The 26207-nt window shown below is 41.4% G+C and overlaps 1 pseudogene; it reads right to left on the bottom strand.

The window, feature by feature from the left end:
- Positions 1–5819: 5819 nt before the first annotated feature.
- LOC143656331 (sorting nexin-5-like) lies at positions 5820–15329 on the bottom strand (annotated as a pseudogene).
- Between the last annotated feature and the right edge of the window lie 10878 nt (positions 15330–26207).

Below are 26207 nucleotides of genomic sequence, written 5' to 3'. Positions count from 1 at the left end.
ATTGTAAGGACTAAATGAGTTCCTCTTTGTATCCTCCACATGATGAAGTGAATTTGTATTTATGATACAAAAATGGAATTTATATGGAAACAGGAGGAATATTAGTAATGTAAATAAAATATAAACAAAATAATTTAAATTAAAAGATCTTCAACGTATTTTATTTCTTCAGTTACTGTTTCATAATTCGTTCTTAGATGTTTTATGCCTTTTAATATTCTTCTTGTTATTCTCAGTTTCTTGAAAGCACCTAGTTCGGTGCCCCTTAGGGCTCTCAGAACTCTGGATAGTCCTTGTGATGAGGTTGCTGTATCAAAAAGTGGATTACATTACGGTATAGCTTTGCTGCCAGATGGAAGACTAATAACTTAAGAAAGAGCGCCGGGGTGTTGGGCCAGTCAGCATCATGTGGAAGGTTCATCTGGACATTCCTGGGGCGGGTGGGATACTGCAAAGGTGAGCGCCCTAAGGGCCGTGGATTGGGAGGCCGGGGTGGGCAGCCCGGCCTGATGGAAGACGTATGGCCCCCGTTTAAGCGCTGGAGGAGACATTCTCCTCTCCGCGGGTAGATGTGGGGGGCAAGACCCATGCGGACCCCTCCTTCGGGCCGGAGTGGGAGGCAACTGTGGACAGCCACTGCCCCAGGAGAACAATGACCTTGTCGCAGGCACCCGGGCCGGCACAGTTCAGACGCCGCAGCGCCCGGTGCTGGCCAGGGCGCCCACTGACGCGGGGCGGGCGGCTCCAGGGAGCCAGACGCGGAGTCCCAGCCCGGCGGCTGCCTCCGGGCCTCACGCTCGCTTGTCCGCAGCCTGCACAGCCCGGAAGCCGGTCCCGGAGGCGCGGAGGGGTGGGGCGGGGCGCGCGCCCACCCGCTTGTGGAGAGCGCCCCGCGCGGGCGCACGCGTCGTGACCGGGCTGCGGGGCGGCGTGGCTGGGTGGGTGGGTGGGTGTGCTGCGGTCGCGCGCCGTCGCCTCGGCCTGCTGTGTGGGCGGCGCGGCCCAGCCCGTCCCTTCACCATCCGGCGGGCAAGGGTGTTGCGGGTCGGGTGGTGTAGGGCCCGCCAGCCTCAGACCCGCGTCCCGCCCAGACGGTCCCGGTAAGCGGGGACGGGTTAGACTCTCCAAGGGTCTAGTCTGCGGGCCGCGGCAGTTCTCCTGGGACTTTGAGATGTTTCTCTGAGAGCCACCCGCAAGTTGGCCCCTTTGTAAGAGTCTGAGCCTCAAGGGTCTGCTGCCTTTGCCTTCCTGGGAGAGGCCTTTAGGGGGTATGGGGGTCCCATGGAAGACCCCGTGTGAATGGAGATTCCCCAGGGCGCCCTCTGCATTTTCTCCCACAGGGAGCCCCGAAGTATGTGTGTGCTATTCCCAGGGGCACCTTCTGTGTAATTATGGGAGCCTCATGGGTGTTGTCTAGGATTGCCGTAATGGAAGAGCTGTTGGGAACATAGGGGCGCCTCAGGGAATCTGGGCAGTCAGGATGGATCCCACTGAGGACCCCCAAAAGGACACTAGACTGTGCCTTTGAACTGTAGGGAATTTGTGACTGGGGAGAGGAATTTTGGACTCCTAGGACTTCCCACGTGCCTGGGGGATTTGGGCCTTGAACCCCTCTAGGACTCAAAATGTGCCCTCACTTGGGTCTGCCCAATATGGTTAAGAGGTGGCTGTCTTCGTTGCCCACCATTAGGATTTCTCTTTTCGGTGGTATCCCATTTGGCTCCAAGATGGAGTTTTGTGGAGGAAAGAACTTCTGTAAGAGCACAGGGACATAGAGAGAGGCAAGAATCACTGAGGCCTCTGAAACAAAGAAGATTTGAGGGTCTAGGCATGACGTTCCAGAAGGAAGCAGTAAGATAGGTGAAATAGCTGACTCTGGCAGGCCTTGAAGAGAAAGTCCTTTGAAGGAAGGTGTGAAGGGCCAGGAACAATACATCAGGCCTAAGCAGGGGAAGTCCCCAAGAGTTAAACAATAACCAATGTTAGGGAACGGGGTGTGCTTTGGCAACAGCTAATGGCATTTTTCTGCTTCCATGATTATGCTTGCTGGGTAGCAACTGCAAGCCACTACATGATTTTAGCCTTTATAAGCTCACCTTATGAAAACCTCTGGGGGCTGCTCTCTGAATCTTCCTTCTTGGGGGTTTCTGAGGTAGTCGCTGGCTGGCTAATCAAGACTCCCAGTTGGCTTGCAGTTTTGAATTGTGTGGTTTCTGTTTCGGTGCACCCCACAACAGAAGGGAGAAGGGATATTTGGATTATTGAGCAACGCTGTGTCAGACAACATACTAAGAATTTTTAAAGATCTCGTATAACTTCTACAACAGTCTTGTAAAATTATCCTTTGTTAAGCATTAGGAAGCTGAAACTGAGAGAGATCAAGCCATTTGTCCAAAGTTGCAATATTTTTTGAATTTTATTTGGGGAAAAATATCTAGGAAAGGCAGAAATAAGAATGTATGTTTGTTAAAAAGTTGCATTAAGGTGTCCAGCATAGGGTTCTGCAAACAATATGTGTACAGTCAATGGGATAATTTAAACAAGTGGATGAGGATAGTTTAGTGGAGATGAGACTGTTGGAGGAAGGGATTTCTATGGAATCCGCAAGTTTCTGAGTGTGGCTTAGGGTGGCTCTGAATCTAGAGGTGGGTCTGGGAGAGGCCTCTGGATGCAGTCTTAGGCCAGGATTTGCCCTGGGAGCTAGAGGGAGCCTTCAGAGGATGGAGTGATCTGAGGCCACCCTCCCTGCTGCAGAATCCTTGAGTGGGAGGAAGGAGAAGTTAGCATCACTTCTCGGAGGCACAATCATGCTATCATTGTGATCCTCTGACTAGTGCACCAGCAGACGTTGGTCCATGATAGTACTCAGGACCCTTTTGCCCAACAGGACCTCTTCATGAGGAGGATGCTGGTAAAGGTGCCCAACCAAGGAAGGCTGGGTGGGAGTCAGCTGTCCAGAAAGTGCAAAGGGTCTGCACCGATATGGAGATGCACTCTCTGGCAAACTATGTCTTCCTGCCTTGTCTCTGGTAGCTCTTTCATTCTGGCTGAATCCGAGGATGTAACTTTGGACACAAACAGAAGAGTTTCTGGGTCTCTGTACTAGTTTGTTAAGCTGCTGGAAATACAACATACCAGAAATGGAACAGCTTCTTAAAGGGAAATTAATACGTTACAAGTGTACAGTTCTAAACCTATGAAAGTGTCCAAACTAAGGCATTCTAGGAAAGATACCTTAATTCAAAAAAGGCCAGTGGGTCTGGAACAGCTCTGTCAGTTGGGAAGGCCAATGGCTGGGATCTGCTGGTCCCTTGCTCCTGGGGTTCATTGCTTTCAGCTTCTGTTCCTATGGGGGTTTCTCACTTTTCTTCTCTGGAGCTGGCTTTGATCTCTTGGCTTCCCTTGGCTGTCTCCAGGTTCTGGCTTGCTTAACATCTCATAGGAAGGTACATGGGAACATTTGCTGTGCTCATAACATCTCCAGGCATCTGTGTCTCTGTTCTGAGCACTCTCCAAAATGTTCCCTGTTTTAAAGGATTCCAGTAAACTAATCAAGACCCACCTGGAATGGGTGGAGTCACATTTCCATCTAATCAAAAGGTCATACTCACAATTGGGCGTGCCACACCCCCTTGGAGATAATCTAAAGTTTCTGCCCTGCAAGATTGGATCAGCATTAAAACATGCCTTTTCTGGGGTACATAATAGATTCAAAGCAGCACAGTCTCCAAAAATGAAGGGGGCTAAACAACGAAATTCACACAGAGCTGTTCTGGGAGAGTTTGTCACCAACTCCAGTGACAGTGTTTGTGGTGGTTTAAAATATGTTCATAAATTCTCTGATAGTTCTTTCTTCATAGAGTAACGACTAATTCATCTCCCTTTAGTATGAGCTGGACTTAGTGACCTCTCACAAATAGAAGAAAGCAGAATTGATGGCTTGTGACTTGGAAAACTAGGTCATAAAAAGTACTGTGACTTCTTATTAGCTCTCTTTCTTTGGTAAATTACTCTGGGGGAACCGGGTGCCGTATTGTGAGGACAGTCAGGCTTCCCTGTGGATAGACCCATGTGGTGAAGTGAGGCCTTTGTCTACCACCATGTAAGTAGGCTTGGAAAGCCCCATGCAGGCTTTCAGGTGACTGCAGCCCTGGCTGATTACCTGACTGCATCCTCAGTTACCAAAGACCCTACGAAGCTGTTGCCAAATTCCTGACTCACAAACTGTTTGTTGTTGTTTTAAACCACTAAATGTCTAGCAGCATTAAATAACTAACATACCTTCCTTAGGAGCAGTGGCCTTCTTCATGTTAGCATACCTGCTTATGAGCTTGGAAAAATTGTTAGATGGGTCACAGTGGTTTCAAAATCTTGAACTTTGGCTATTATCTTCTCAATGTCCAGTAGGAGGTGACTATTAAGATTACACAAATCCTAAGGAACCGTCTAACACTATTTCAGTTTACTAAACCTGCTGAAATGCCATATACCAAAAATAGCTTTTAGGCAATGTTACATATATTAGCTTACAAACTATAATTGTAAGGCTATAAAAATGTCCAAAATTAAAGCATCAGCAGGAAGATACCTTCTCTGAAGAAAGGCTGCTGTCACATGGGAAGGCACATGGCTGGCATCTGCTGGTCCCTCTGTCCTGGGTTTTGCTGTGTTCAGTTTCTGGCTTCAGTGGCTCTCTCAGCTTCTTTTTGTGTGTCCTTATATCTCAGCTTCTCTGGGGACTTTTTCTCTCTGAGCTCTCTGTCATTTTACTGTGTTTTTTCTTTTCATAAAGACTCCAGTAAAAGAATTAAGACTCACCCTGAACGCATTGGGTCACATCTCAATTGAAATAACCTAAGCAAAGGGATCACCCACAATGAGTCTGCATACACGAGAATGGATTAGAAGATCATGGCCTTTTCTAGAGTACATAACATCTTCCAACTAGTACACTACCCTAATCACAAAAGTTCTGCAAATAGTTGCTGATTGGGGGTGAAGGCTGTTAGCAGGTGGCTGTAAATCTTAGCAAAACCACTTTTCTAAAGGAAGTAAATATGTAGAATAGCTCACCCCAATTCCATGTGCCTTTTTTTTTTCAGCATGGTTCATTATTTTATAGCTTATTAAAAAAACAACAGCCCAAACACAGTATACCTCCACTGCCAGTTCAAGAAGGGCTCAGAGTTCTGAATGTAGGTCTGGTTGTTTCTAAAGTAGTCCATATTGTTTTTCTACCTTTAGATAATTCTCTCCCTTCAAATATTTAAATCTCAAATACAAAAATGAGATGTTCCTGCTTTCATTATAATACAGACACTTGAGACAACTAAAACACCATGAAATTAACAAGAAGAGAAAAATTACACGATTAAGGGATGGAATGTCTGTTACCTGCAACAAGGTGCTGAATAATTTATTCTAACTGGCCCCTCCCCTAAAATATTCAGTTTGTGGGAACACAGGCACATGAAATAGTGAGACAGACATGTGCCAGGTAATTTTTTGTTTCCTGAAGGCACATGTTTCCTGCACTCTTTCTTTATAACTAAAGACAAACTACAGGAGAACCTAGTATTTAAATTCTGCCCAACTTGAGGTATTAAATGCATAAGGAAAAGATTAGTTATGCCCAAGTAACATGCAATAAAAATAGTTTTAAAAAACATATTAGTTTTTTTCTAACATTAGAAAAAATATTTACATAATTTTAAACTAAAGTCAAAACTATTATTAAATTTTCTGTAGCTAATGATTTAAGTGCAAGTGATGCTGACTTTCACATCTGCTTTCTTTACTTCTTTCAGAATCAAGGCTGATCAGTTATTGAACAAAACAGTGCAGCGTTGCAAAAGGGAGACATTGTTTTTAGCATGTTTTGTTTCCAGTTCAGGCATTTCAATTAGATTCTTTCTAAAAGCTACCATTTTCTTCTGTTTGAAATTTGTCAGTTCTTCTTTTGCAGATTCAGGAAGCTGTCAGATTTTTGGCAGCACTCTTGCCGGTATGCCTCAGCCGACTTGACGTCTTTGCTTTTTTAACCATGCTTTATCAGAGCTTTATTGACGTTTTCATAGTTAAAAGAGAGCTTTGATACACCTGTATAGGAGATCCTTAGCAGCCTCAATGTTGAGCATGGAGTATCCTAGGAGCTCTGTCAGCCTTAAATCTTCATTTGATGAGACTCGATTCTTTACTTTCCCAAATTTTTCAAATAACTCAGCAACCTTCAAAAAATAGTTTGTTCAGTGGTTAGAATGCCCGCCTTTCATGCAGGAGACCTGGGATCGATTCCCGGACCGTGCACCCCCCCAAAAATAGACAACTGAAAAGATAGTTTGTGATGACTGTAGCCTCTTCTAAAGCCAGGCCATACAAGCAGGCAGCAGTGTGGATATAGTCATCTGCAACACTTTTATGAGATCTGGTCATTTTGTCAGCTTTAGCACATGAGTCTCAATCCTATTTTAATTCTTCTCTTGCTCAAAGATGTCATCAATCTTCTTAACTCCAGAGAAAAGGACTTCATCAGCACTTTTCACCACATTTCTAAAAAACCCAGCACACATCTCTTCATCTGCCTAATCGATCCTGATCCTATTCCAGAAAAACATGAAAGTAATGAGCTTTATTGAGAGCAAGGTGAGAAGAAAGCCGCTGAAGAAATACCTTGTGGAAGAATACAGTTTTCTTAAAGACAGAAATATGTTCAGCTTCTAGTTCTTGCTTCATCTTGGCAAATTCTTCTTTGGTCATAGAACATTCACCCCCTCCCAGTTTCTGCATCTTAATGGCCATCAAAGTCGGGTTTAGTGGGTACAGGTGGAATCGTAAGCCCAGCATAGTCTGTCATTTCGATAAGAGTGTCGTGTAACCACACGGAGTCTTCATGTTGCCTTGTGACAGAGAGCTCTGGGCTCTGAGACACGGACAGTGAGGTCTCAGTGCGAACTGTGAATCTGGCCTTGTCTCTTTCACTGAAGTGCCAATCAGGTGTGCCAGTCTGAAGTGAGGGAGAGACGTTCAGGCCTGCAGACACGGCTCTCAGCCTGAGTGAAGGCTTAGGGTGTGTTCTTCAGAAACAAGTCAAGCAAAACATAGCTTGTCCGTCAGAAGATGAAGACCACAGGTTCGTTAACAAAAGCAGCTGTTTTCAGAAAATTATGTACTTTTCCCTCCAGACTAGATAGCGGTGCCTGAAAAAGTGAACCATGCCGAATTCTGTCCTACTACTGCAGCAACTCGGCTGCCACAGCCAGGGTAATGGGGGCCTGGGGCAGGGGCTGCGTGAGGAAAGGAGAGACTGAGCTGCCGTGCCAGGGAGCTGCTCAGAGGTGGCCCAGTGTACTCATTTTTAAGCTGAATATGTGGAAGATAAGGGGCTGTCTGAATTTCTTAGCCTCTTATCTTCCACGTATCCTCTGACCACATTCTTATGGTTTTCTTCCTTTTACTTTGTCATATATATGTATATATTTTTTCTTCAAACTTATGCAGAAAGACGTCCCCAGATCCATTTCCTGCACTCCTTGCCATTTTTCTAGTGTACCTGCTTCTACATAGATCTTATTCATGCAAATAGTTTCCTTTCTTTTCAGCTATAGAATCATCCATCTCCCAGTCCCACATGGCATTCTCTGGTAGTGCTGACTGGTTTCTGTTATCTTTATTTCCCAAATTGATTTATTCATCTCTGATGGGAATATCATTATCCCTGCACCCCCAATCCTAATGCTTCTGACAGAAGTTGCATCCCAACTTTGGATCAAGAAACCGAGACCATCAATGTCCAGATGGAAACATGAATATTTTTCCCATTATAACTTTCTTGCCATCCCCATCCCCGCTTTCCAGCAATTCCCTCGGAAAACCATGCACATTTACTAAGTGCTACCTACTTGCCAGGCTCTATGCTAGATAAATATGAGAGTTCCTCACTCTTGGGTTCATATGGGATCAGAATGCATTTCTCTAATCATTTAACATGACATGTAAAAGACATAAGGGGAAAATTACAGTTTTACTGTACATGTACAGGAATTAATGGGGAATGTGCCTTTTCCCAGGTGACACTGAAATTCAGCTGCTGTTTAGTGCCTTCTCTGGCAGCCACATCCTTAACTCCCCTGCCATTACTCTGCCAAGTTATTTTTGTTCATATCCTTTGGGTGAGCTGACCACACTTGTAGCTTCCTGTGGTCTGAATCATACAAATTTGCACGTGGTCTCAGGAAGTCTGTGTATGCATGCTGCATTTTTTTAAAGAGATTCCATTTATGCTAATTTCCCATAACTCTTTTGTTGCCTTCTGTATTAGGTAAGTGTCTGTCACTGAGGCACATGCTTCTAGAAGCCAACTGTTTGTTACCTTGCAAACTTTTGCCCTCATATACAAATGCAGCTTATGCTACATTCCTCCAAGTGAAACCCAGGAACTAGACAGTGGAGATGCATTTTCAAGCATCCAGCTTGTTCCTTTAGGATAGCTGTTCTCCTGGGGACCAGGCCATAGTGCCAAAGAGCATAACATAAATGCATGAACCTTGAAAATATGTTTTATGAAATAAGTAAGACACATGAAGACAAATGCTGTTTGATTGCACTTATAAGAAATATCTAGAAGTAGCACATTTGTAAAGACAAAGTATATTAGAGGTTACCAGTGGTTTAGGGAAGGAGGAGTTATTACTGGGTGAGTGCAGTGTTTGTAAATTTTAGACATTTTGAAATTAAAAAAAAAAAATCATGCAACGAGAAAAAAAATTTGCCTAACCAAAAAAAAAAAAATTAAATCTTTATCAATTTAAAAATGACTTGGTTAATCTATATGGTTATTATTTAGATTTGGATTTTGTGTTTATGTCATGATTCTACTTTATGGATTTTTGCCTGTTTACAGATCTTGTGGTCAGCGTCAGAAAGTTTTTTTTCCTTGGTTTCTGTGTTGTGTTTGTTTGTTTGTTTATTAGTTTTTCTGTTTTACACATGCATAGCGTCGATGTGCATGCGACTCAGTCTTGAGAAAGTGGATTTTGTATATTTATTCTGGGTCTTCAAATATATGCTTCTAAACCCTTTTATTCCATACCAGCTTTCTGACGAATATCTGAGTCTCCTTATTGCTCCTTCCCACAAATTCTGGTACTACTTTGGGGGATGGCATTTGCCCCACCATTTGAGGAGTAGAACTTTGCATATGCCTAGCAACCAGGTAGCCAAGATACTGTTGAGTTAAACTTCTTATAGACTGTATTACAGAAAATGCGTGGTTTTAAACTATTTTTTTTCAAATGTAAATATTTATGACTGAAAAATCTTTTCAATCCACTGATTTCTCCAGCCTTCTGCTGAAGTGCACCTGCCCATGCCAAGGGTCTAGCTGATGCAATTCTCCAGTGAAATCACTGATTAGCCACTGTGTTCCCTTTGGATCAAAGCAGTATTTTCCCTTTCTTTATTCATAGCATGATTATTTCACAACTTATTAAATCCGTTTTTTCGAGGTTGTTTCCACCTATTTATCATTATATAAACAAGGCTACAGTAAGTATTTTTTTTACATGTGCCCACAGGTCAAGGAGGATCAACCTCTTCTATACAGTAGGAATTTTTTCAGTTAAAGGTATATTAGTAGCTCTTAGACTTTCCAACCACAAAGACTCTCAGGAGACGCTTCAGTAAACTGTTTATCTTACATCACTTTAGTCAAGGGAAAAACTTACCTATACCTCATTCATTGTTCTAGTTTCCTAGCTGCCAGAACGCAATAGACCAGAAACAGAATGGCCTTTAAAAAGGGGAATTTAATAAGTTACAAGTTTACAGTTCTAAGGCCATGAAAATATCCAAATTAAAGCAAGTCTTCAACAATGTCCAAACCAAGGCACCATCAAGAGATTACCTTCATTCAAGAAAGGCCAATGAGTTCAGTGTTTCTCTCTCACCTCGGAAGGCACATGGAGAACATGGCGACAGTCTGCTAGCTTCCTCTCCTGGCTTCCGGTTTCATGAAGCTCCGCAGGGGCGTGCTTCTTCATCTCCAAAGGTTGCAGGCTAGTGGACTTTGTGGTTCTCTATCATTCTGTTGTGGTTCTGTGGCTCTCTCCTCGTTCTCAAAAGGGAACTTGCTCCAAAATATCTCCTCTTTTATAGGATTCCAGTAAACTAATCAAGACCCATGTAGAAAGGGTGGAGACACATCTATACCTAATCAAGTTTAATACCCACAATAGACTGAGCCACAACTTCGTGGAGAAAACCTAATCAAGTTTCCAACCTATAGTTCTGAATAGGAATTAGAAGAAACCGTGGCTCTCACAAGACTGATTAGGATTAAAACATGGCTTTTCTAGGGTACATAAATCCTTTCAAACTGGCACACTAATCATGATACCCTTAAAGATGGCCACCATCTTAAAATCAAAAGAATAAAATGTAGTTTTTAAGTAAAAAATTTAAAAAGATCCTAAGACTGTGCCCAGATCCAATCATAAGTAATGAAACCCCTTTAGAGAGTCCCTATCAGGATTGTTTTTATGAAATAAGATAGAGCAGATAGAAACATCAGAGAGTATCATACGTAGTAAAAGTGTGATTGTCTCACAAAACTTTGGGTTCAGTTACACATTTTTAAACATGTACACGTGTACAGGATCATGTTGTAAGATATATTTCTTACTAAGAGTCACAGTAAAAAAAATTGACCTCTAAAACCCCCCAAATAAGTAAATCAATAATACTACCCCTAAAGGTTCCTGAGGAAAAATGAATGATTCTGGAAATTTTAATTACTCATGAGAAAGATACTCAGTGAAGGGAGTATGCGTTTCAGTTTTGCATTCTTCTTCTTGTGCCTTTTTCTTCACTATTGATGGGGGCTTGCTTTCCCATATGCCCATAGTGCCTGGGTCCACTGGAACTCATGAGGCGCCTGGGCAGTTTCTGGGGACTGTAGGCCCAGCCTCTCACCTAAAGAACCTTCTGAATTGATAGCTTCAGCCAAAGTTTTCACACATGCATGCACACACTCCTCTCCTCAGGCTGGATGCTCCTGTTAGGTCTGTGGACTTTTATAAGAATTTGAGAGAAAGCACGAGCCTTCTAGATGTTTATAACAGAGGAGGAACTTGTGACTCTCTGTTCCTACTGTCATTAACAGGTAGAGAAGTTGAAGGCCATAGCCAAAATGCTGCATTTCCTGGGTCGTGAAGCAGCAGATTTAGAATTTAAAAAGCTAACAGGGATGTGGGCTTTGGGTCCTCTGAATGATGCCCGATGAATGCAGGTGGCTGAAGGATGCGCTGAAGGAGAAGTAGATTGGCGAACAATGGTGTATACTTATGAACGAAAGCTGTGCTGCTACAAAAAAGAACGGTGTCATGAGCCTTGCAGCGATGTGAATGAACATGTAGGACATTTGGTGAGACAAAATAAGCCAGAAACAAAAAAACAACAATGGTATGGTCACCTTTAGAAAATGCTTATAAGAAAACAGAGGCCTAGATTATAAGCTTTGAGAGCAGACACATTAAGTCCGGAGTGGTGATTATTATTTCTGGATTTTGAGAGACTGTTTTATATATATAACCTGATATTTAGAGATAAGAACAAAGCCGAACAGGTTGGGGTTAAAGTCATTTAGAACATAGGGGTAAGGAAGACAGTGTCTGTATTTTAGAACCACACATACTCTTTGAGACCAATGGAAGAAAGGTTTATTTGACCTGAAACTGAACTTTTCTGTAGTGCATAATCTAATTCAACCTATCTGTTTAGCTCACTGGAACAACTGAAACACAGGGAGCACAGAATAAGAAAGAGGTCCTTTAATCCCATATAGCTTATTGTAATGCCTGGAAACATCCTAGTGTATATTAAGCAGATAACCAAAAGGTATTGGCAAAGTCCCCTGAGGGAGGGAAGAAAGAATATGGAACTATTAAACCTTACCATCAGGGAATCCCCTGATACTGTGTCAAACTTTAGAGATACCCAAATCAATAGGCCATGCCCTTGATCATGAGGCTTACTCTTGTGAAGCTTATATAGGTAGCAGAGAAGCTTAGACTACCTAAAGGGATGCCTAAGAATTACTTCTGGAGGACCTCTGTTGTTGCTCAGAGGTGGCCTCAGTCTCTCTAGGCCCAACTCTGTAAGTGAAATCATTGCCCTCCCCCTTACATGGGACATGACATCCAGGGGTGAAAGTCTCCCTGGAGACGTGGGAGATGATTCCCAGGGATGAAACCAGACCTGGCACTGTGGGATCAACAATTCCATCCAGACCAAAAAGGGGAAAAGAAGTGTAATTAATAAAGTATCAGTGGCAGAGAGAGCTCAAATAGAGTCGAGAGGCTACTCTGGAGGTTACTGTTTTGCGAACTTCAGGTAGACTTTGCTACCTATCATAACCTGCCAACCTCCAACCAGGACCATTCCAACCAATCCTAAAGGACACGTAGGGTAATACATATAAGATTCCACAAGGGTTCCAGGCACTAGAGTAACTTTCCAGAAACCTACAACCTGCAGATGGGTCCCTGTTCCAGAGAAGTCCTGAAATCTAGCCCAGCTTCTTCAGAACATCAGATAGTTCCATATTAGTGACAGACCCTTCCAATATCAAAAATTTAGAATTACCATACCCCAAACTACCCCAAAGAGAGGTATGGAAAGATCAAAGGTGATGGTGGAATTATACATAGAAGATAAGACTTAACAAATGAATATGAATGCTGAATCATTAAATTGATATCTCTTTCAGTCTCCAGTATTTTAGAGCAGCTAGAAGTAAAAACCTAAAATTGTGAGCTTGTGACTCATGTCAAAGTCTGAAATATGTTCTACAACTAATTGTGGTGCTGTGCTTTGAAATTTATAGCTTTTTTGTATATATGTTATTGTTCACAAAAAAAAAGAAAGAAAAAAGGCCGATTGTGATGATAAAAAAGTATTTAAGCCCTCTAACCTCCTATATTCTAGAGCAACTAGAAGGAAAAATATGAGGGGATCGTATGGTAGCCCATGACAGACTCTGGGATCTGTCCTGTAACCACTTGTTGAAGAGTCCTTTGAAAACTTTTTTTTTATTTCTTTGCTTTGTATATATGTTATACTATACAATAAAAAAAATTTTAAAAAAAAGCTACCAAGCATAATACCTGTTTTTTTTTACTGCTTTTATTGTCAAATATACATTTAGAAAATTCATAAAACATATATTTATAGTTAACAAGTCATTTAAAGCAGCACTTGTACAACCATTACCTAGTTTAAGATATAGGACATTACTTGTTCCAGGGGCCCTTCCCAGACCATAGCTCTTTCCTCAACCCCGTGCTTAGCCCTTAACTTTTTATGCTCACAGCAATGCTGTGAAATGTGTTGTATTCTTCCCATATTATAGACAGATAGATAGATAGACTAATGCTCAAGAGATTCAGTAAATATACCAGGGTCATACAGAGAGAAAGAGGCCAGGATGGGAATAGGCCCAGGCATCACTGTTTTGATTTTTAATTTTTTTCATTAAGTTGTAGTGAACGTGCAGAAGAAATTCACCTTTATTATTGCATAGTTCTGTGAGTTTTTACTGACCACCACCACAATCAAAATAGAGAACAATTTTATTACTCCCCCAAGTTTCTCAGTGCCCTTTTATTGCCAGCCCCTCCCCACAGCCCCTATCCCTAACAGTCAGTGATCTTTGTGCTATCCCTATAGTTGTCATTTTCTAGAATGTCATATAAATGGAATCATGTAATATGTAGTCTTGTTTTACTTAGTATGATACAACTGAGATGCATCCATTTTGTTGATTATTCATAGTTTTTTTGTTTTTTTGTTTTTGTTTTTCTGAGTAATTTTTTTTTTTTTGGTTTTGAATTTCTGAGGACAAACTGCTTACCTTCGTACCAGTTGAAGGACATTTGAGTTGTTTTAGTACAAGTGTTTATATGAACATTTGCTTTAATTTCTGAGATTGATCGGTTGTATGATAAGTGTATGATTAACTTTATGATGAACTGCCAGACTGTTTTCTGCAGTGGCTGCACCGTTTTGCATCCTCACTTAGAAATCTCCATAAGACTTCCTTTTGCTCTGTATCTTCCCTGGCAGTTGGTGTTGTCAGTTTTTTCAATTTTAGCCATTCTATAGGTGTGAAGTGGTATCTCATGGTTTTAATTTGTATTTCTTCAATGACTAATGATGCTGAGCATCTTTTTAGTCACTTGTTTGCCATTTTCTGATATCTTCTTTGGGAATTGCCTGTTCAAATCTTTTGCCCATTTTTTTCAGTGTTTTAAAAAATTATTAGTTAATTAATTTGGGAAGTCTTTATAGAATACATTCTGGATACAAGTCCTGTGCCAGATACGTGATTTGCAAATATTTCCTCCCGATCTATGGTTTGTCTTTTCATTCTTGTAATGTCTTTTAAAGAGCAGAAGTTGTTAATGATGATGAAATCCAATTTATCAATATTTTTCTTTTATGAATCATTCTTTTGGTGTTGGCCAGGTCATTTTTGTATGTGGTATGAGATATGGGATTTATTTATTTGGTTTTTGGCATAAGAATATGCGATTGCTCTAGCACCTAATGTTAAAAAGACTAACCTCTTTCTCTATTAAATTGCCTTTGTGACTTTGTTGAAAATCGCTTGACCATATATATGTGGATCTATTTCTGGACTTTGTATCCTGTTCCATGGAACTGTTTTTTCAGTCTTTATGCCAATACCACACTGATGCTATGGTAAATGATACTTTTTCTTTTAAATTCTAATGTTCATTGACAGTATATACATATATGATTGCTCCTTGTATGTTTACTTTGTACCAGGTGACTTTGCTAAACTCACATATTAGTTCTGGTAGTTTATTTTCTTCCTTTGGGATTTTCTACGTAAACAACAATGTTGTTTGAGAAGAGGGCAGTTTTGTTTCTTCCTTTGAGATCTGATTGCCTTTTATTACTTTTTCTTACCTTATTGCACTAACTTTCAGATTGATGGTAGTAGGAGTGGTGAGAGTGGACTTTCTTGCCTTGTTCTTGATAGTAAGAGGAAAGTATTTGGTCTTTAATCCTTAAGTATGATGCTAGCTGTAGGATTTCTGTGGTGCCTTCTATCACATTGAGAAGTTCCCTTCTATTCCTAGTTCTTTGAGCATTTTATTGTGAGTGTTAGATATTGCCAAATGCATTTCCTGCACTTATTGAGATTTGTATGGTTTTTCTTCTTTAGTCTATTGACATTGTAACTCATACTGATTGATTTTCAAATGTTTATCCAGTCTTGCATTCCCATGATATACCTACCTGGTCATGATGATTTACATATTTTTAATATATTGTTGGATTAATTTGCTGAAATTTTGTTAAGAGGTTTTGTGTCTATGATCATGAAGTGTTCTTTTTTATAGTTTTCCTGTAACATCTTTGCTTGCTTTTGTTATTAAAGGAGTATTCACCTCATGGAATGAGCTGGGAAATATTGCCTCCTGTTCAGTTTTATGGAAATTGGTAGGTTGTATTTTCTTCCTCAGTGTTTGGGAGAATTCACTGGTGAAGCCACTGGTCTGGAGTTTTCTTTGTGGGAAAGTTTTATTATTATTTTTTAATCAGTAAAACCAATTCACATACAACATGAAAATTCTTAATGTATGAACATTTCATACTTGGTGTGCAGTCAGTGGCCCATGAGAGCATCACATAGTTGTATATTCATCACCACGATCATTTCTTAAAACATTTACATCACTCCGAAAAAAGAAATAGAAAGAAAAAACTCATACATACCATACCCCTCACCCCTCCCTCTCATTGACCACTAGTATTTCCCTCTACCCAATTTTTTTTAACATTTGTTCCCCCTATTATTTATTTATTTTTAATCTGTATGTTTTACTCTTCTGTCAATACTATAGATAAAAGGAGCATCAGAACAAGTTTCACAATCACACAGTCACATTGCGAAAGCTTTATCATTATACAATCATCTTAAAGAAACATGGTTACTGGAACACAGTTCTACAGTTTCAGGCACTTCCCTCTAGCCTTTCTAATACACCTTAAACTAAAAAGGTGACATCTATATAATGCATAAGAATAACCTCCAGGATAACCTCTCAACTCTATTTGAAATCTCTCCGCCACTGATACTTTCTTTGTCTCATTTCTCTCTTCCCCCTTTCAGTGGAGAAGGTTTTCTCAATCCCTTGATGCTGAGTCCCAGCTCATTCTAGGATTTCTGTTTGTGGGAAAGTTTTTAAAACAATTTCAGTTTCTTTATTACATATTGGGGCTATTCAGTTTATCTGTTTTTTCTTAGTGAACTTTCATTGTTTGTATTTTTCAATGAAAATTTCCATCTCATTTAAATTTGTTCAGTTTATTTGCATAAAGTTGTTCATAATATTCCCTTTTACCATTGTAATACCTGTGGATACTGTAGTGATAGCACCTCTCTCATTCCTGATTTTGATAATTCATATCTTCTCTCTTATCAGATTGGTCTGGCTAGAGTTTTATCAGTTGTTCTTCTAAGAGAATGATTCTCTGGTTTTCATTAATTTCACTGTTTTTCTGTTTTCTATTTCAGTGGTTTCTGATTTTATTATTTATTTTATTCTGCTTACTTTGTATTTAATTTGCTCTTATTTTCCTAGTTTCTTCTTTTTATCACTAGCGTGCCATATATTTTATTTATTTGTATTGTTTATCATGTTTCTCACCCCCACCCCCACACTGCATTGTAAGCCCCTAAGGGCAAGGTTTTTTGTCTTGTTTTGTCTATTTCTGTATTCTTAATGCCTGCACGGATTTTGGCACATACTGGCCCTTAACAAATGTATGTTGAATAAATGAACCAATGGGGTAGGCTGAGGTTTTGCTGCTCAAGAGATTACATTCTAAGATTGACTCCTGGTTAAGAGTGTTTGGAATCAGGTTTGGGATTGAATCCTGCCTTCTTATGTGACTCACTACCCCCATGACCTTGAACTTCACTCTCCAGAGCTCCAGAGTCCACAACTGTAAAATAGGGGGAAAGAAAACTTCTTTGGCAGGATTGTAATGAGGAATAAGTGAGCATATAAGGACTACTCATCTAGCATAGTAGGTGGAACAAATGTTCACTCAGTAAATAGGAAGAATTAATATTTTTATTTTTATTGAGAAATATACACACACAAACAGTCCAACCATCCTATATAATCATTGGCTCACAATATCATCACATGGTTGTGTAGTCTTCACCATGATCATTTTTAGAACATTTGCATCACTCCAGAAAAATAAATAAAAGAAAAAAAAGAACTCATACATCCCATACCCCTTACTCCTCTCTCTCATTTACTAACAGAATTTCAGTCTACCCAATTTTTACCCTTTATCTCTCCCTATTAGTTACTCATCTTTTATCCTTTTTTTTTTTTTACTCATCTCTCCATACTCTGGATAAAAGGAGCATCAGACACAATGTTTTCACAGTCACACAGTCACATTGTAAAAGCTATATACTTATACAGTCTTCTTCAAGAATTAAGGTTACTGGAATACAGTTCAACGGTTTCAGGTATTTTCCTCTAGCCACTCCAAAACACCATTAACTAAAAAGGGGTATCTATGTAGTGCATAAGAATAACCTCCAAGATAACCTCTTGATTTTGTTTGAAATCTCTCAGCCACTGAAACTTTATTTTGTCTCACTTCTCTCTTCCCTCTTTTGGTCAAGAAGACTTTCTCATTCTGATGATATCAGGTCCTGGCTCATTCCAGGAGTCCTGTCCTACTTTGCCATGGAGATTTACACCCCTGGGAGTCATGTCTCACAAAGGAGGTAAGGCAGTGAGTTCACCTGCCAAGTTGGCTTAGAAAGAAAGCCCACATCTGAGCAACACAAGAGGTTCTCTGGAGGTGATTCTTAGGCATAACTATCAGTAGGCTTAGCTTCACTGTAGGAGAAATTATTTTTGAAATGTGCAAATGAGCCGTACAAATTATGGGAGTCCAGAGAACTAGAGTTCTGCCAGCTTTTCTTTTTGGGAGGTCCTAGGGTGGGAAGAAGGGTGAGGAGTAATGAAAGACAGTGTGTGGAGGCGGCTTTGCTGAATGAAGACACACATATTTAGAACAATAAACAGCAAAGCAGTGAGATCTTGGCATGGAGATGGGGGCAGAGGGACCTATGGTCTTATTGGGCTCAGGGGAGGGGGCTATAAGGGAGCCATACACCAGAGGGGGTTGAAAGATTGGGGCAGACCATGACTCTAGGCATGGCTGTCTCTCTTACTGGCATTGTGTCCCTCTCCAAGTGTCTGTAAAAGTGGGGTCCTTGTGAATTCTAGCAAGGAGTCTGAGGTAAGCCATAAAGGAGTGTCCATGATAGTGACATGGTATCTGCACTGGGGAGGTGTTGCCTTAGCAGGGAGGTGATGCCTTTCCTAGTTTCTTAAGGTGGAATCTTAGATAATTTGAGACTCTTCTGCTCTTTTAATATAGCATTTATTGCTATAAATTTTCCTTTAAGCACTGCTTTAGCTGTGTGATGGTTAAGTTCATGTGTCAGCTTGAGTAGGTTATGGTGTCCAGTTGTTTGGTCTAGCAAGCACTGGGCTGATTGTTACTGTGAAGTTATTTTGTAGATTTAAATCATTAGTCAGTTGATTACATATGTGGCTGATTACATCTACAGCCAACAAAGGAAATTGCCTTCAGCAATGAGAGAGGTCTCATCCAATCAGTTGAAGGCCTTAGAGGAAGAATTGATGTTTTTGCATTCAGAAAGAATTTCTATCTCTATTTCAACCAGCCAGCTTCTCCTCAGGAATTCATTGAAACCTTCATCAGTGTTCCTAACTTGAGGTCTGTCTTACAGAATTTGGTTTTGCCCATCACTGTGGTTGTATGAGCCAATTCCTATAGTAAAGCTCATAATATATACATACATATACATATACTTATACTGATACTTATATTTATATATCTTGTTGGTTCTGTTTTCCTGGAAAACCCTGACAAATAAAAACTGCATCCCTCACTTTTAAATATGTTGCATTTTCATTTTTCACAGCCGAAATATTTTAAATTCCTCTTTTAATTTCTTCTTTGACCCTTAAGATATTTAGAAATGTGTTATTTAGTTTCCTGAGAATTTTCCTGATATGTTTCTTTTACTGATTTCTCATTTAATTCCATAGTGTTGGAGAACATATACTGCATGATTGAAAACCTATTAAATTTCTTTATTTATATAAATTTATTCTGTGGCCCCACCTATAGTCTGTTATGTTAAATATTCCATGTGCATTTGAAAAGGATGTATATTTTGTTGCTGGATGAAATCTTCTAAAAATGTCAATTAGATGGGGTTGGTTGGTAATCTTCTACTGTCTAAGGATCTTCGGTCCACTTTTTCTGTCAATTATCGTTAGCGGGGTTTTGAATTCTCTTACTTCAATTGTAGTTTCATCTATTTTTCCTCCTAGTTCTATCAGTTTTTGTTTCATGTATTTCAGCGCGGTGTTACTAAGTGCTTAAATGTTTAGGATTTTTATATCTTTTTGATTAATTGAGCCTGTTATCATTCTAAAATGATCTTTGTTTGCATGGTAGTTAGTTTTCTTTACTTTGAAGTCCGGTTTGATTAATCCATCCTTTGCTGGCTTATTACTTATACCTTTTTAAATTTTGTTATGTTTTGTTTTTACAATGGTCGTTTTAGGACTAATACAAATTGGAATTATCTTTCTGGTGGTTTTTTAATGTGTTCACTTTGCTGGGTTGAACTAAAGTTCCCAGAATCCCCTTCCCTTTATGTTTCTGGTTTTGAAGGGCCACAAGGGAGATTCTTATGGAGATTTGGAGAGCAGACATGAAGCAGCAGCCATTGTATAGCTAACTTACATATCATTTGTCTGCTGGCTTGACTCATTGGTTGGTTGCAGGCTGGTTGGTTGCAGGCAAGTTGCAGGTTGGTTGCAGGCAAGTGCTCCATCTTTCCCTTGATCCTCCATCAGCTTCTTCCCCTCCTGAACCAGATGTGTGTGTTTAGCTCCTTGATGAAGTGTCTTAGGTTCTGCAGAGCATTCACACCACCAAGTGACAACAGAATTGTTATTTTCCTTCTCCTGGGAGTCAGCTCATACTTGTGAGTTCCAGCTTGTTCTTCCTATCTAAAATTTTACATTCATGTTTCCTTCCAATTTTTTGTCTTGTGGACTTCAATCTCCAGCATCAGAAATGAAGATAGCAATCTTACAGGACTGCTTAAATCAGCTCCCACACTTAAATAAGGTCAAATCTCTGTAACAAATACATGTACATATATATATTTATTTATATTAACTATTCCCTAGTGGTTTTTCTTCCTTGATTGAACTCTAACTGATACAAGCCTCAAGTAGTATTATGACACTGAGAGTGCAAGAACATTACAATTTCTCTTATACTTCTGACCTATGTGCTATTTTCATTTGTTTTACTTCTCCATTTCTGATAAACCTCAACTACATTGTGGTTTTTATTTAAAGTCAGTTATCCTTTTTTTCAGTTATCTTTTAAAGTAACTTAAAATTAAGAATAGAAATTTTCTATTTACTCATATAGTTATCATTTCTGTGTTTGTCATTTTTTTTTGTATAGTTCCAGATTTCCACATGGTATCATTTGCTTTCTGCTTGAAGGACTTTCTATAACATTTCTAATAGTGCACATCTTTTGGTGATGAATTCTTTCAGCTTTTCTATGTCTGAAAAAGTTTTCATTTTAAAAATTGAGATATAATTCATATACCATAAAATTACCCTTTAAGGTGTATAATTAATGCAACCATCACCACTGTCTAATTCTAGAATATCTTTATACCCCCAGAAGAGACACTCTACCCATTAGCAGTTCTTCTTCATTTCCAGAAAGGAAGCATGGCATGGACTTGTGTATGGCGGTGGCTGTGGTCATTATTTGGATGTGTTATATAATATCACAATGACCGCAGTTTCTCAAACATGAATGCTCTTCAGATTTCCTTGAAAAGCTTATTAAAGTACAGAATTAGAGGCCCTATACCCATCCTTAAATAGAATATTAACAGAGTGGGACCAAAGAATGTTTATTTTTACCAGGTTGTCCAGAAATTCTTATGTACAGACAGCCAAGTTATTAGGAGGGGTGGGATAGGGTGATCCATTTGGGCCTATTCTGCTTCCCATGCCAAATTCCAGATGGGAATAAAACCAGTAAAAGCAAACCAAGGTAGTCTGGGAAAAGGAACTCGGGTGATGCCCCCTTAACCTCCCTCAGAGGGGACTTTCTTGCCTAGCATAGCTTGTGGGAAAAATTAGGGGAGAGATGGTAGGGAATAGGAAGGGACTGTGCTGATTCTTCTCCGAAGATGCCAGGCTCTCTGTCTCTAATAAAACACCTTACCTGTCCTTCTATCCTTGTTGATGCCACCCTGGGGGACCTTTCGTTGGTGTCCATAGCCACCTTAGGTCTTATCCTCACATGCCTTTCCTGGATTCATAAAGTTCTTTCTTCCTCTACCTTAAGGACCTATCTCTTAACTTGAGTGTACAATGGTGGCCCAGCTTCAGGAAGATGTTCCATCCTGGAAGATCTGGAGCCTCCCAGCTTGCTCCTGGGCTTAGAACCTAAATTAGGGGCCCTGAGGGAAGGGAAGGAAGCATGGGGCTTTGACCGAGGTCAGTAGTTTGTCAGACAGAATGCCAAGGCAGAAGACAACTGCCGTGAGAGCAGGAAGGTGATAACAAGATCCTACCCCAGTCTGGGCTAGAGGAGTCTGAGCCTCTGGTGTGGGGCTGGAGGCATAAAGGTGAGGCCATGAGGGAGTCTGAAGGGGGGCTGAGAATGTAAGAAGAGTTCTTACCCTTCTCTGGGACCCCAAGTCCTCCCATCCAGCCATTCCTCTATCTCGGCTGCTAACCTGGGATCCTCCAACCCCCATCTAGCTTGAACTCCATGGCTGGGTATGGAGTTCTAGAGCCTGCAGCCCTGAATCAAATCCCTCTCTTAGTCCTCAGCCTAGATAGGATGTGGAAATTGGTGGAGGGAACATGAAGATTCAGATGGCAACTGGTCTAAAATGTAAGTATCACCTGAGTTCCAATCCTTTTGGTGAAGACTTTGGCTTGGTGAGCTTCTGAAACTTTGGTAGTATTTGGAAATCTCTCTGGGGTGGCCGAGGTGCAGAGGAGTGCTACACTGGAGACCCAGTGGCCTAGGGGTGGGAGTGAGGAGGTAATACCAAGCTGACTTCAGCTTTGCCCCTGGTGATGAGAGCAGACCTAACATACTCTACCACCAGATTGAGACCCTGGAGTAGGAAGAAGAGGTGGGTCTAATTCTAATTCATGCCTCACCTCAACCAGTGCCAGCCAGCCCACCATCCATAACGACAGGTGCTCTGGGTTAGGCTCTGGGATCGTGGTCCTAGGTGTGGGTATTGTAAGAGTCTGGAAATCCCACATTGGGAAGTGGTTATATTCCCTCCTGCCCTAGATCCCAGGCCCATCTGCTCCTGCCTGGCAGAGGATTCCAAGGCAGCAGATGCACCTAGCTTAGTAGGCAGAACCTGGGGAGGGGTATAGTGGGAATTTCAGCTCAGAAGCTGGGCTAGTCCTGGAACAGGGCTTTGGGTGGGCTTGAATTTCCAGCAAGGATCAAAGGGCCTGGATGCTTTGGTACTTCTGGGTTTCCAGCTAAACATTAAGCCCTCCAGGGATAAGGTGCCCTGTGGACTGTATAGCTGTGACTGAAGAGCTAGTAAGCTCCTTGGGGTGCAAAAGACATATGACATTTATAAATGTTTGGTATTTGTGTGCATAGGGTGGTTACAGAAATTACTTGGTATGTATACCCACCTAGAGTTAGGTTAGAGTTAGGATTATGCTTAGAATAGAAAGTGTTGATGTAGTGGTTACAGATTGGAGTTAGATGGAGGTAAGCATAGGACTGGAATCATGGTAATCTTAAGGTAGAACATGGAATAGGTTTTGCAGTTCAGGTTGATAACAGCTGTTGTACCTTGGGTTAGAATTGTGTTAGGATTGGAGTTGGGCATTGCCTGGGTAAAGGATTGGGTTTAAGATTGACTTAGAAAACAAATTTTGTGCTGTGGGTATTTTTAGGCTTCTAATATAGTCTAAAGAGGGATTTAGCTAAAGTATATTGTATGGCATTGATCTGGTTTAGATGAGAGGTTCTTGGCCATTTTTGACCTTTCACATCTGAGGAGTATGAGTGGCCCCTGCAGCTATGATTGTCAACTAGAGAAAGGTAGTCACCCCGCTCCTGAGGAGAGGAAACATCAAAATTTTCTAATAAAACTTAGTTGTTTGTGGAACCTTCCTGATGTACAGTTGGTCCAAGGGTCACACTAGAGTAGCTAGTTCAGAAGTGTCTTTGGAAATACGATGAAAGCTGGGATTAGAGTACATATGGGACTGGATGGCTGTATGTTCAAGTGTCTCTGTGAGAGTCTGCCCTAGCCTATCACTTTACCCACCCCCTTTTCTCCTGATGCACTCCAGCTGCCCGTGCTATTTACCAAAATAGGCTTCTTTCCCGCAGTCTGGATTCCCAGGAGTCAAGTTGCCTGCTTAGGGCCCTGGCCCTGCAGCCTCTGTGGCAGTCCTGACCTTGGGAATGATATACTCTGGAAATCCCCGGCATGCTCCTTGCCTGACCATGGACCCAGAGAAGTTATAGTGGAGGAGAGGGATAAGGCAAGGGGAGATGGGGGGGCAGTTGGCAGTGCCCACTCCTCCTTCTGGAAACAGGGGTGTCCCTCTGGCCCCTTCTGAGGCCCCCTTCCTCCCCATGCTCTCATCCAGATCAAGCATTCAGGGCCTGACTCATTGTCTTCAGGAACAGGAATGGGACATCTCTGTAAGCCTGGCCATACCTGTTAGGTATCTGGTATTCCATGTTCCCCAGCACCTTATCTACCTGCGTGGTGCTTCTTTCACATCCCTCTACCCCAGCCCAAGACAACCCAGCCTCCTTTCCTCTCCACCAGAGGCCCAGCCACCTCTTCCAAGGTAGATACAAGAAGGAGCACTTCAATGGGATCTCACCCCTCACTCCTGTGCTCAGCATATTTTGCCCTCCCTAACTGGGGTGCAGTGAGCAGGTAGAAAAGTGAAACAACTGTGGTCCCATCCTGAATGACTTAGCATTTAATAGGAGAAGTGATGTTGGGGAGAAGCCGTTCTCCTCCCACTGCTGGTGCTCCTTTGCTTGAAACTACCTTAGAATTCTGAGGGGCCCATCTGGGGAGCCTCTAGCAGGTCAGAGCTGCTCACCACGACTTGATGCTACTTCAAAGGCCAGAGATGAACAGGAAAGTTCCCAAGCAAGCAAGTAGCATTTCCCAGTTCTGGAGTAGTAAAGTTTTAGAGTTTGTGCCTTGCTTTAAGGCCTTGGTTCTGATTTTACCAGGGTGGGGTTGTGACAGGTTGTTACAGGATGTGCTAAGCAAGCCATCACTCCCCACTCCCCCGCCCCCTGCAGCCCAACAACATCCTGCCTGAATTCATAGAATCTGACTCCGTTTTCTCTTGGCTATTGACTTTGCTGAGAACTCAGAATCTTGAAGTCTCAGTTCCAGCTCATCTCACTGTCCCCAGCCCTTGATCTAGGAACTTTGGTCAGCAGTTTGAGCCCATGCTGGACTGGGGCAGGTTGGGTCCTGTGAGGCCATGGGAAGGACTTGCTCCACCCTAAGCCAGGATGTGTGCACACTAACCCTGGCTAACCACCTAATGCTGCTGTGACCCTTCTGAGTCACTTCCCTTTACTCTAGGACTTCATTCTAATCTGTCCCTGTTCTTTGGCTCTCTTCCCAACTGCCACCAGGTATGGAGGATGTGCCTGCCAGAAAACTTTGGTATTTTCAGGTGCTTTAGAAAAACATCTTGAGAGTTTTTCTTTCCAGCCCACAAAATGGGCTGGGTCCTATATCTTAGGCACAGAATCACCACTTAGAGAAGGAACACATGATTCTTCATATCCTGGCAGTTCAGCTGACAAATTGTGCTAAACCCTACCACTCGGAGAAAGGAACTCCAACCCACAACCACCTCTTACTAGTTTGATGGAATGGTGAGTGATCCTGGATTTCCTTAGGAATCACTGAGGCATCATGTTCCACTATCCTCTGTGCCACTTCATAAGGAAGGTATACTACTTCCTGCCCTTTCTCCAACTCTTGGCTCCAATGTGGTGGGTAAGGAGGAAGATACACAGATAGCACATTTGAGGGATCCTGGGTGGTCAATGCAGAGCTCCATCCCATCTGCCCAGTGCAGCCTTTTTGTCTTCTTGCTTCCCAGTTCTTGCTCCTGGTACTCTCTAGTCTCATACTGAGCATGAGCATGAGGATGTCATTTCTGCCCTGTTTCTCTCTCTTCATACTCATGTTCTTTCTCTGGCTCTCTGCTCTTACAGCTTTCTCTGCAATCTCTCCGTAACTCCAAAGCTCCAAGAGTACCTGCTCTACATTCATGATCAATATCTTCAACCACCTTTCATGCCTTAGATCCTTTTTTATACTTATCTCATGGCAATGCTATCCTGTCTCATGGTTTTAAATTCATCTATCTATCTATCTATCTATCTATCATCTATCATCTTTTACCTATCTCATTGACCTATCTACCAACCTACCTATTTATCTATTCTATTTGCAGAGCCTGGACCCTTCCCTGAACTCCATACCATATGCCCAGATTGCCTAATCAACATATATTCCAGTACTCATTTCAAACTGTAAAAATGAACTCCTGACTCCCTGCCTCCACCACCACCCAATTGCGCATACCAAACTGCTATAATTGAAGTATTGCCCACATCAATTAATGACAATTTCATCTTTCTAGTTGTTCAGGCCAAGAATAGCCATGTCATTCTTAAGATTCTTTCTGTGTGTCAACATTTAATCCATCAGTAAATCCTGTCTTTGACTTCAAAATGAATCCAGAATCTTTCCACTTGTCACTCCCTCTGCTGCTACCATCACTGCAGTAGCTTTATAACTAATCTCCCTGCTTCTACTCAAGTCTGTATCCCTTATAGCCTATTGTTAACACAGAAGTCTGAGTAATCTCCTTAAAACAAAAGTTAAATCATGTTATTCTGCTGCGCATACCCTTTAATAGCTCCCCCATTTCGCTGAGTGAGAGGCA

Source organism: Tamandua tetradactyla, chromosome 2 (assembly GCF_023851605.1).
Source record: "Tamandua tetradactyla isolate mTamTet1 chromosome 2, mTamTet1.pri, whole genome shotgun sequence".
NCBI lineage: Eukaryota > Metazoa > Chordata > Mammalia > Pilosa > Myrmecophagidae > Tamandua > Tamandua tetradactyla.
Note: the sequence above shows the minus strand (reverse complement) of the source record. Positions and strands in the feature narration are given on the sequence as shown.